Source organism: Chrysochloris asiatica, unplaced genomic scaffold, assembly GCF_000296735.1.
Source record: "Chrysochloris asiatica unplaced genomic scaffold, ChrAsi1.0 scaffold00076, whole genome shotgun sequence".
Classification (NCBI taxonomy): domain Eukaryota; kingdom Metazoa; phylum Chordata; class Mammalia; order Afrosoricida; family Chrysochloridae; genus Chrysochloris; species Chrysochloris asiatica.
Window position 1 is genome coordinate 204,728 of NW_006408594.1, and position 11,213 is coordinate 215,940.

The following is an 11,213-nucleotide window of genomic DNA, read 5'->3' on the forward strand; positions in this document are numbered from 1 at the left end:
ACTGTCAGATTTCAGGTTTGTCATTGTTGTTGTTGTTGTGTGCCGTCGAGTCAGTTCCGACCCATAGCGACCCTGTACAGGGTTTCCGAGGGTGTAAATCCTTACGGGAGTAGAAAACCTCATCTTTCTCCCGCGGAGCAGCTGGTAGTTTCGAACCGCTGACCTTCAGGTTCACAGCCCGATTCGTAACCACTACGCTACCAGAGCTACCAGCTTCTGTATAACCAAATAGTTTCTAAAAACCAAACTCATTGTCATTGAATTGTTTACGACTCACAGCCAGGTAGCTAATAGGGGTGATTTTAAGCTTTTGAGTAATTAATTATTTAATTTGTCAATCCATTTCTTTCAGTAATTACTTTTAGTTGAAATTTGTGTTCAGATAATTGTACATTTGTGTTGAGGTAATTATACATTTATAGGCAAATTGTAAGAAATATTACAGATTCCTTTTACACAATAATTACTTTTAAATAGTAAGTTTGTGACAGTTACGTTGAAGGTCACATAAATATGACGTACCTGCTGTTCATAAGTATATGTTGTTGTTGTTAAGTGCCGTCAAGTTCGTTCTGACCCATAGTGACCCTGTATATGGTTTCTGAGGAGCAGCTGATGAGCTTGAACCACCAACCTTGTGGTTCAAACCGACTTTGCAGTCCAGAACATTATCTCACATGTGCCAAATGAGCAGGGCTCTTAGAGCAATGTTAGCTTACTTTTGGAAGAGGGTTAAGAAAGGCTTCATGTTGCTGGTATCATATTATGTTCACTGAACATCTAATATATTACAGGGCCTGCACCAAGTGTTAGGCATACATTGGTGAGCAAGACATGGTCTGTGCCCTCATGCAGCCTGACATTTATTGGTGAAAGCAGACAAGTAAGTATAATAAAGTAGTTGTTGCTAAATGCTGTCAAGTCGACTCTGACCCGTAGTGATCCTGTATAGAGTTTATGGGGAGTGGCTGGTGAGCTTGAACTGCCAGCCTTGTGGTTCAAACTGACTTTGGTGTTTTAGTGGGAATTTCAGAATGCCGTGGGAGAACTTAGCAGAGGCAGCTAATCAACTCTAGGGAAGACTACAGATGTTCAGTTTCATTGTTTTTGTACAAAACACTGTTGCTGATTCAGTACCAATTCATAATGACCCTATGAACAAGAGAAGCTCAAAACACTGCCCTTTCCTGTGCCAACCTGACAATCGTTGCTATGCTTGAGCCCATTGATGCTGCTACTGCGCCAGTCCATCTCGTTTTGTGTCTTCCCCTTTTTCACTGACTCTCCATTTTACCAACCATAACGTCCTTCTCCAGGGACTGGTCCCCTCTGACAGTACATCCGAAGTATGAAAGATGAAGTCTTGCCCTCCTGGCTTCTGAGGAGCACTCCGGCTGTGCATCTTCCAACATAGATTTGTTTGTTCTTTTGGCAACCCATGGTACTTTTAATAGTCTCCTCTAACACCATAACTCAAATGTATCAATTCTTCTACAGTCTTCCATAATTCATTGTCCAACTTTCACGTACATATGAGGCTATTGAAAATAGCATGGCTTGGGTCAGGTACATTTTAGTCCTCAAATTGACATCTTTGCTCTTGAACACTTTAAAGAGGTCTTGTACAGTAGATTTGCCTAATGTTTCCATGAGTGTTGATGGTGAATTCAAGCAAAATGAAGATTTTGAAAACTTCAATCTTTTCTCCGTTTATCTTGATGTTATTTTTTAGTTCAATGGTGAGGATTTTTGTTTTCTTTACAGTGAGGTCAACCAGTATTTATAGAAACTGGTAATAAAAAACTTAGAACTTTTTATTGTGAATTGTGTGAAAGTTTACCAAGCAGGTCTTCAGTTTTACATTAAACAAACCATACACTTTGCTTCACTACACGGTTGCAATCCCCTCCATATACCAACAGTTAACAGCATTTACCTCTATTCCTGTGTGCGCGTCTCCCACTACTTTCACCTTTCCTCTGCTAACCTCTCTCTTGTATATTGTCTGCATCATCACCTGTGTTAACATGTCAGTCCTCTAGACCATGAATAATTTTCCCACACTTCACCTCCATACACCACCTCTTCCCTGTAGCCATTATAGGTGGTTTTTTTTTGCCAAGAAAGCCTTTTTTTTTTTTAAACTTATTTACAACATTGGTCTCATACATGTTTGCCCTATTGTGATTAACTAATTTCACTCAGCATAATGTCCTCCAGGTTTAACCATGTTGTGAGATGTTGCATAAATTCATTATTATTCAAAGTTTTGTAGTATTCCATTGTGTGTATGTATCAAAGTTTTTTTAGCCATTCTGTTGGTGGACATTTAGGTGGTTGGTCTCTTTCTTTTTGATATGTCTCTTATAGACAGCATATTGAAGGATCCTGCTTTCTTATCCATTCTGCTCTTTATGTCTCCTGACTGATACATTTAATTCATGTACATTCACTGTAATTATCAGTAGATATTAATTAACTGCTGTCATTTTTCTGTGTGTTTTTGTGTGGTGCTGCTGGATTCTTTGTTCCATATAATTTTCTATTCTGAGTTCATGTTGGTTGTAAGTTTTCTTGCCATTTTCGTTTCTTTTGTGTTGATGTGTACTAAATATTTCTGGTTTCCCTCTTTTTTCATTTTGATGTACAGGTTATTATTTTTCTGTGATGCTGTCTTATAATTTATTAATTTTTCCCTGGTTAAAACTGTCTTTGTTTTATTTTGAAATCTACTTGACTTCCTTGACATTTGGAAGTTCTTTATCTACATTTTCCCCTCTTTTTGCATTGTAGTTACACATTGATATATCTGGTTCTCTATTTTCATCCTTGTAGCTTTGTTTTACTTTAAATACTTCTTTATCTAGATTGAGTTCTGGGTAGTGTTGTTATAAACAGTAATCTCAGGTTATTGTCTGCTGTTGTTGGTTCTCAGTCCAAAGAACACCCTTTAGCAATTTTTGTAAAGTTAGTCTGATCATTACAAATTCCTTTAATTTCTGTTTATCCAGAATTGTCCTAAATTAATTGTCATATTTGGGAACAACTATATGGTTCTTGGTTGACAGTCCTTTTCTTTCAATTTTGTATATGTCATTCCATTTCCTTTTTGCCTGCGTAGTTTCTGGTGAGTCTTATTGGTTCTTCCTTGCAGGTAACTTTTTGTTTTTTTCTGAGCTGCTCTCAGAATTCTTTCCTTTATTTTGGTTTTGGAAAATTTGATTATGATATGTCTTGGTGATTTTCTTTTGGGATCTGTTTGGGGTTCGTTCAGCTTCTCATATGCTTGTCTTCTTGTCTTTCATGGAATCAGGGACGTTTTCTTCCAACAACTCTTGGACAGTTGTCTCTTCCTGTTCTGGAATTCTGATCACCCATAAGTTGTTCCTCGTCATGGTGTCCCACATAAATCTTGGGCTTTCTTCGGATTTTTCATCCTTTTTTTGACTATTCTCCTAGCATACTAGTATTGAGATACTTCTTTTCAGGTTCACTAATTTGGATTTCCATTGCTTTAAATTTACTCCTTTGCCCTTTCAATGTGTTGTCCATTTCTGAGGTCTTAATCTTCTGTTTTTTATTATTTCAAAATTTGCATTTATTTTATTTGTTTGTTCTTGTAGTATTTTCCTGAATTCTTCTAAAGTTTATATTGTGTTCTCCTTGATTTCCTTGATCTTTCTCTCGATCCTTTGAAAGTACCTAATTATCATTCTTTTGAATTATTTTTTCCTTAGTTTTATTATCTTTTCTTCCTCAGAAACATCTTGTGTCTCTGCATCTTGGTCATTTGTTTGGTCTCTTGTTTCTTCATGTGAGCTAAAATTTCATGTTGTCTCCATGGCATTGTGAGATTGTTGTATTTGTAAAAACAAACAGTGTAGTTGTTGAGCCCAGAAGGGAGAAATCTCAGGATCCTCTTGCAATTCTGAATGCTCACGAGGTAGTTGTGATAGGTAGCTGTGAAGAGATGTGATAGCAGCGTTCCTGGTTCTAGATAGATTTCCTATTGGCCATGGTAGTATCTATGTTCAGGGCACTCAATTCAGAAGTAGTTTGTGGGGGTGCCTTGATGCAGCTGGTGTCAGTGTCTCTTAGGACCACAGGGAAGTTGGGGCCAGGGTGACTGGTTAAATGCTGGTCTTGTGACTCTGTGAGTTTTGTAGGTCTTGAGCCGAGCCTGCCTGAATCCAGACACCAAAGTGGTATAGGCAGGCCCTACCTCACATTGGCATGGCTACCAACCACAAGGCTCCAAACTCCCAAAGAGGACAGTCTGTACTGGGTATGGGTGAGGGTGAGAGCTGGCCACACTTCTGGTCACCAGGGGAGCATGGGGAAAAAATAAATCACTCCTTTTCTGTGACCATTGGGAGTTCTGGTGTGGCCCTGTGAGTTAATGCGCCAGACTGCAAAGCTGTTTGAACTGCAAGGTAAGCGGTTCAAGTTCACCAGCTGCTCCTCAAAAAACCCTCTACAGGGTCACTTTGAGTTAGAACCAACTCGACGACATTTAACAACAACACAAATGCCAGATTTCCCGCTGCTGCCAAAGCTGCTCACAAAATGAGTCTGGCCTGCTGTTCACCCAATCACTCTCCCTCTCTCATCATCCCTGCTTGGCCTCTCTTCTCAGCAAGCACTCCATCATCCATGTCTCTTACCTTTCCTGTGAAGTTTCAGTGTTCCATGATTTTCACCTGTGTCTTTTATCTTTGTTGTAGAGGATCCATGTAGTGCATTTGCATAGTCCGCCTACTTGCTGGAAGTCCGAAATTTTTTTTAATGTTAAATGCAGAGGTAAATGGTGTGATGATGTATTGGTGAAATAGAGAGTCAGTAAAAAAAAAGAGGAAGCCCCTAGATGAGATGGATTGATCTAGTGGTTGCAAGAAGGGCCTCAAGCATAGCAATGATTCTGAGGATTGTGCAGAAATACAGAATTTTGTTCTGTTGTACATAGCTCACTGTGAATCAGAATTAATTTGAAGGCATCTAACAACAACAATGAATGTAAACTAATAGCTCATTGTTACTTTAATGTTCTTCCTATCAGGATTTTAATTAGAACTCTTTTACAGGGCTGGTCAGAAGAACCCATTATGAAAGCCAAAAGTTTTAGCGCACTATAGTACATACTGAAATACTTGTAAGACATGCGTTATGCAACATTAGGGGATGAAATAAAAAGTTGGACATTCTGACTCTAAGGCATCTAGTATTGCATAAAATAGAAATAATTCTCAGAGATACTAGGGTACTTCAAAAAGTTCATGAAAAGATCTTATTACTTGTTTTTTTAAATTTTGTTTTGTTAAACTTGTTATTGTGAATTGAGTGAAGGTGTTCTGAGAGATCATCAGTTTTACATTCAACAAATCATATGCTTTGTTTCATCTCAGTAATTGCAATCCATTCACTGTAACATCACTTATCCCATTTCCTCCCTTTATCATGTTTCCATTCCACCTTCTTCCCCAACCCTTCTGAACCTTGCTATACAGATTAAACTGGTACCCTTTTGATCTTGAATGTTTGGCCATTCTATGGTTTGTGTACTTTAGTAATGTTATGGTCCCACTATATACCTATCTATTCCTTGTCTGAAAATTAAATCACAGGGCTGATTTCTATTCCAGACCTGAAAGATTACTAAGAGCCATTGTCTCATGGTTACACCAGTAAAGTGGTCTTTTTTTATGATTTTGAGCTTTGTTTTACCTTTTCTCCACTCTTTCCAGGAACTTATAATGTGATCCCTTTCAGTACATGTGGTAGTGGTGGCCGGGCGCCATCTATCTCTTCTAGTCTCAGGATCATGGAGACTGATGTCCACATGTTCCCTTAGTCTACTGGACTAATTGATTCCAAATGTCTTCAATTTTGATAACTCTTCTTTCCTCCAAACACAGAGAGAGACCAGTAGTTGCACCTTAGATGGCCACTCATGAGCTTTTAAAATTCCAAAAATCCTTACCACTGGACCAAAAGTTAACATCATGTTAAATGGAGAAAAGATCGAAGTTGTGAAAGACTTCATTTTGCTTGGATCAACTATAAACACTCAATGGAAGCAGCAGTCAAGAAATCAAATAACACATTGCATTAGGAAAATCTGCTGCAGAAAGACCTCTTTAAAGTGTTTCAGGAGCATAGAAGTCAGTTTGAGCACTAAGGTGTGCCAGACCCAAGCCATGGTATTTTCAATAGCCTCATATGGTGTGGCGCTGTGGGCTAATGCATCAGACTGCAAAGTCAATTGAACTGCAAGGTCAGTGGTTCAAGCTCACCAGCTGCTCTTTGGAAACTCTATACAGGGTTGCGATCAACTCGATGGCATTTAACAACAACATATGCATGTGAAAGTTGGACAGTGAATAAGGAAGATCACAAAATACTTGATGCATTAGATTATAGTGTTGGAGAAGAATATAAAACGTACCATGGACTGCCAGAAGAACAAACAAATCTGTGGTGCAAGAAGTATATCCAGAATGTGCCTTAGAAACCAGGATAGTGAGACTTTGTCTCTCACACTTTGGACATGTTATCAGGAGGGATGCAGTCCCTAGCATGTTTGGTAAAGTCGAGGGTCAGCGAAAAGAAAGGGCAGTGTTTTGTTCTGCTGTGCATAGGGTTGCTATGAATCATAATCGACTTGATTTCACCTAACAAGAACAAACAACAAATCTTTATGATTTTCCTCGTTTTAATTTTGATCAGATTAATTCATTTAAAAGTTGTTGTTGTTGTTGTCAGGTGCCATTGAGTCGGAACTGACTCATAGCAACCCCATGCACAGCAGAACGAAACAATGTCCGATCCTGGGCCAACCTCACTACGGCTGCCACACTTGAGTCCATCAATGATGCCACCTCGTTAGGGGTCTTCCTCTTTTTCTCTGACCCTTCACCTTACCCAGCATGACATCCTTCTCCAGCAACTGTTTCCTCCGGACAATATGTCCAAAGTATGAGAGACGAAGCTTAGCTATACTGGCCTCCAAGGAGCACTCTGACTGCACTTCTTTCAAAACAGATCTATTGGTTCTTTTGGCAGTCCATGGCACTTTCAGTATTCTCCTCCAACACCACAACTCAAAGGCATCAATTCTTCTACGATTTTCCTTATTCACTGTCCAGCTTTCGCATCTATATGAGGCTATTGAAAACACCATGGCCTGGGTCAGGTGCACCCTAGTCCTCAAGCTGACATCTCTGCTCTTCAACACTTTAAAAAGTTCCTGTGCAGCAAATTTGCCCAATGCAATATGTTGTTTCATCTCTTGACTGCTGCTTCCGCGAGTGTTGATAGTTGATCCAAGAAGAATGAAGTCCATGACAACTTCAATCTTTTCTCCATTGATAAGAATGTTGTTTATTGGTCCAGTGGTGAGAATTTTTGTTTTCTTGACATTGAGATGTAATCCATATCGAAGGCTGTGCTCTTTGATCTTCATAAGTAAATGTTTCAAGTCCTCTTCACTTTCAGCAAGCATTTAAAAGTTACCCCGTAATCATTTTTTTTACAAGTTTAAACCGATCTGTTCTATCTTGAAATCTACTTGACTTCCTCATCATTTAGAAGTTTTGTAACTACAGTACTCCTATTTTTTGCTTTTTCATTGTCTTCACTGTAAATTAATATCTTGGTTCCTTATTGTCAGTCTTGTAGGTTTGTTATCTGGGTTGACTTATGGGTAGTGTAATCATGTATGTTATTCTCAGGTTGTTGTATGTTGTTCTCGATCTAAAGAACTTCTTTTGTAAAGTTGATGTGGGTTTTTACAAATTCCTTTCATTTATGTTTATCTGGAAATGTCCTAATTTCGCTGTTGTATTTGAGGGAATAGTTCTCTGTTTGTGTAGTGTTGTTTAGGTTGGGTTTGGCTGGTACTGGTACTTTCGCAGTTGCTATGACTGCAGGGGTATTATTGTAGCTTGACTGTATGGACATGGTTCCTGTCTTTAGTCAGGTAGGGCAAGAATGAAAGGAAAAAAAATACATTCAAGAAAATAAAAATTATAAAAATAATGAAAACAAATGGCAGCAGCAATTAAAAATGGTAGGTAACTAAAAAGAGACAAAAGAGAAAGGAAAAAAAAATGGGATGAGAAAAATAAAAAGTATAAACACTAGAAGGAGAAAGAAAGGAATGATAAGAGAATAGGCAAGAAAAATCGGGAGACAAAAATAGAAAGAAGGGGAAAAAGAAGAGAGAGAAAAGCAGGAGAAAAGAAGAAAAAAGGAAAATGAATAAAAGAGAAAGAAAAAAACAAGGAAATGGAGAACAAAGAAGACAGAGAAACAAAACAGCCCCTAGATGACTTTCCTGTAGGCCTTGTTGTTAGGTGCCATCAGGTCGATACTGACCAACATCACAGTTGTTGCCACGCTTGAACCCATTGATGCTGCCACTTTGCCAATCCATCTTGCTGGGGATCTTCCTCTTTCTCTCTGACCCTCCACCTTACCAAACATGATACCCTTTTCCAGCGAGTGGTCCCTCTTGACAACATGTCTGAAGTATGAGAGACGAAGTTTGGCCATCTTGGCCTCCAAGGAGCACTCTGGCTACACTTCTTCCAACACAGATCTCTTTGTTCTTTTGACAGCCCATGGCACTTTCAGTATTCTCCTCCAACACTATAGCTCAAAAGCATCAATTCTTCTACAGTCTTTCTTATTCACTGTCCAGCTTTCACATCCATATGAGGTTATTGAAAACACCGTGGCTTAAGTCAGGCGTACCTTAGTCCTCAAGCTGACATCTTTGTTCTTCCATACCTTAAAAAGGTTTTGTGTAGCAGATTTGCCTAATGCAATACGTCGTTTGATTTCTTGACAGCTACTTCCATGAGTGTTGATAGTTGATCCAAAAAGAATGAAGTCCTTGAAAACTTCAATCTTTTCTCCATTGATAAGAATGTTGTTTATTGGTCCAGTGGTGAGGATTTTTGTTTTCTTTACATTGAGATGCAATCCATACCAAAGGCTGTGCTCTTTGATCTTCATCAGTAAATATTTTAAGTCCTCTACACTTTCAGCTAGCAAGATTGTATCATCTCTATATTGCAGGTTGGTAATGACTCTTCCTCCAATCCTGATGCCACGTTTTTCTTCATATAAACTAGCTTCTTAGATTATTTTCTCAGCATACAGGTTGAATAAGTATAGTGAAAGAATACAGCCCTGTCGAACTCCTTTCTTAATTTTAAACCATTCAGTGTTCCATGTTCTGTTCGAACAACTGCCTCTTGGTCTAGGTACAGATTCCTCATAAGCACAGATTCCTGTAGGCGTAGGTTTTCTGTTGTCAGGACACCTAATCTGAAAGCAGTTTATGCAGGCCCTAAGCGTGGCTGAGGTCATAGTATTTTGTTAACCAAAGGGAGCTTCTTTGGGCCCAGAGGACAGCTGGGCTAGTGTGACTGGTTATTGGAATTCCTGCTTGTCCAGGACGTTCTGCTGGTCTGAAGAGGGAGAGTTCCCGTGCCTCCAGATGCAGGGGTGGTACACCTGGCACCCAACCATGTGACTGTGGCTTCTGCCAGAACATAGGCTGTGCAGGGGGTTTGTGGGGGTGGAGGCTGGCCACACCTATGGCTACCAGGAGAGCATGGGGGAACAAGAAAGAATTGTACTTTTCTTGTCACCAGCCAGTGGTGTGTATCTGCATCTTGAGGTCACCTTGTAGATCCAGTGCTGCTCACAGAAGTTCAAGATGGCAAAGCCAAGTCAGTCCAGACAACAGTTCACCTGTCCATCTCCTCTGTTCTGTTTTCTTCTAATTCATATTCTATCCTTTTCTCTGAAGCTCAGGGAACCAGTATTATCATCTGTATCTGTTTCATTTGCTCTGTGGTATCTTTGTTGTGGGAGTCCTGGTGTGGTGTACTGTGTAGGATAAACATTGGTCTGCATACCACCAGGTTGCTATTTGAAACCAGCTTGATGGCACTTACAAACAGCAATATCTTGGCTGTAGAAGGTCTGTGTAGCATGTCTGCGTAATCTGCAGTCTTGCTAAAAGTCTCCTCCCATTATCTTTGAATTCCATTGTCTACAAACTTTTTTGAAGCTCCTATGTGTATCTGTGAAAAACCCTTCTTTTTGGCACATGACTACAAAGAGACTTTTTTGGAGAAGTTTTATCACAGTGGTAAGAACATCATACCTAAGATTAAGATGGCTTTGTATTTTGTATGCCATACTATCTCAAATAATTGATGCCATTGTACTGTTGTGAAGTACTATAATGCTACTTTAATAAGATAATTTGTATTATTATTAATTTTTCTTTATAATGAATCATAACTAACAGTATAGGCTGTCTCTGGATTACGAACAAGTTCCATTCCTAAATTTATCTTTAAAACAAACAGTTAAGTACAGTTCATATCTGACATCAGTTAGTCAAATATTTGTTGTAAAGCGTACCTTTTTATGCCTTAAAAACATTAAAGAAACACTTCCAGATACACTGAAACATCTTTAACCTTATTTAGTAATTATAGTAATGTTTTTATGTATGTCACCAAGTAGTGCCCGTTTGTTATAATGAACCATTTATGCTCCTAGAATTCTTCATATAACAGACTTTATGGGGGTTGGTTCGTAAGTAAGGGCTATATGTTCATAACCCCGGGACTGCCTATAATAAACCAGCAACTAGTTGCAGTGGACTCTATTCTGATTCATGACAACCCCATATGTGTCAGAGCAGCAGTGTGCTCCACATAGGGTTTTGAGTCAGTGACTTTTCAGAAGTTATATTGCCAGGCCTTACTTCCAAGGTACCTTTGAGTAGACTCTAGCCTTTTAGTTTGTAGCCAGCATATTAATGTTTTTCTATTGACTGCCTCTTTTGTATTGGATACTTAAAATAGTTATTTAACTTCATCAGCAATCCTTCAATTTAAGTAAAATTTTACTTTGATAAAAATAGAACTTGTTAGCAAATGCTCTAGTTAGGATTTGAAACCTTCAACTTAAAAACACCTAATTAATAAAAACCTAATTAACAAACCAGTCAGCCTCTTGACTAGATGGAATATTTAAAAATATAGATAAGACTCATTGATAATTTCATTTTGACATAGAAGGCCACCATAGTCTAGGCCTTATCAGGATCAGGGCTAATTTGAGTTATGCTGTGTCCATTTCCCTTTGTGATCATGATCTGGAATAAGGTAGACAGTAGAAGAATTGAT

At 38.8% G+C, this 11,213-nt stretch overlaps 1 protein-coding gene across 1 annotated transcript in view; it reads left to right on the plus strand.

Annotated features, from left to right (window-relative positions):
- MKL1 (megakaryoblastic leukemia (translocation) 1) overlaps nt 1-11,213 on the plus strand; it is a 219,272-nt gene that overhangs the window by 79,927 nt on the left and 128,132 nt on the right. The window lies entirely within an intron of this gene.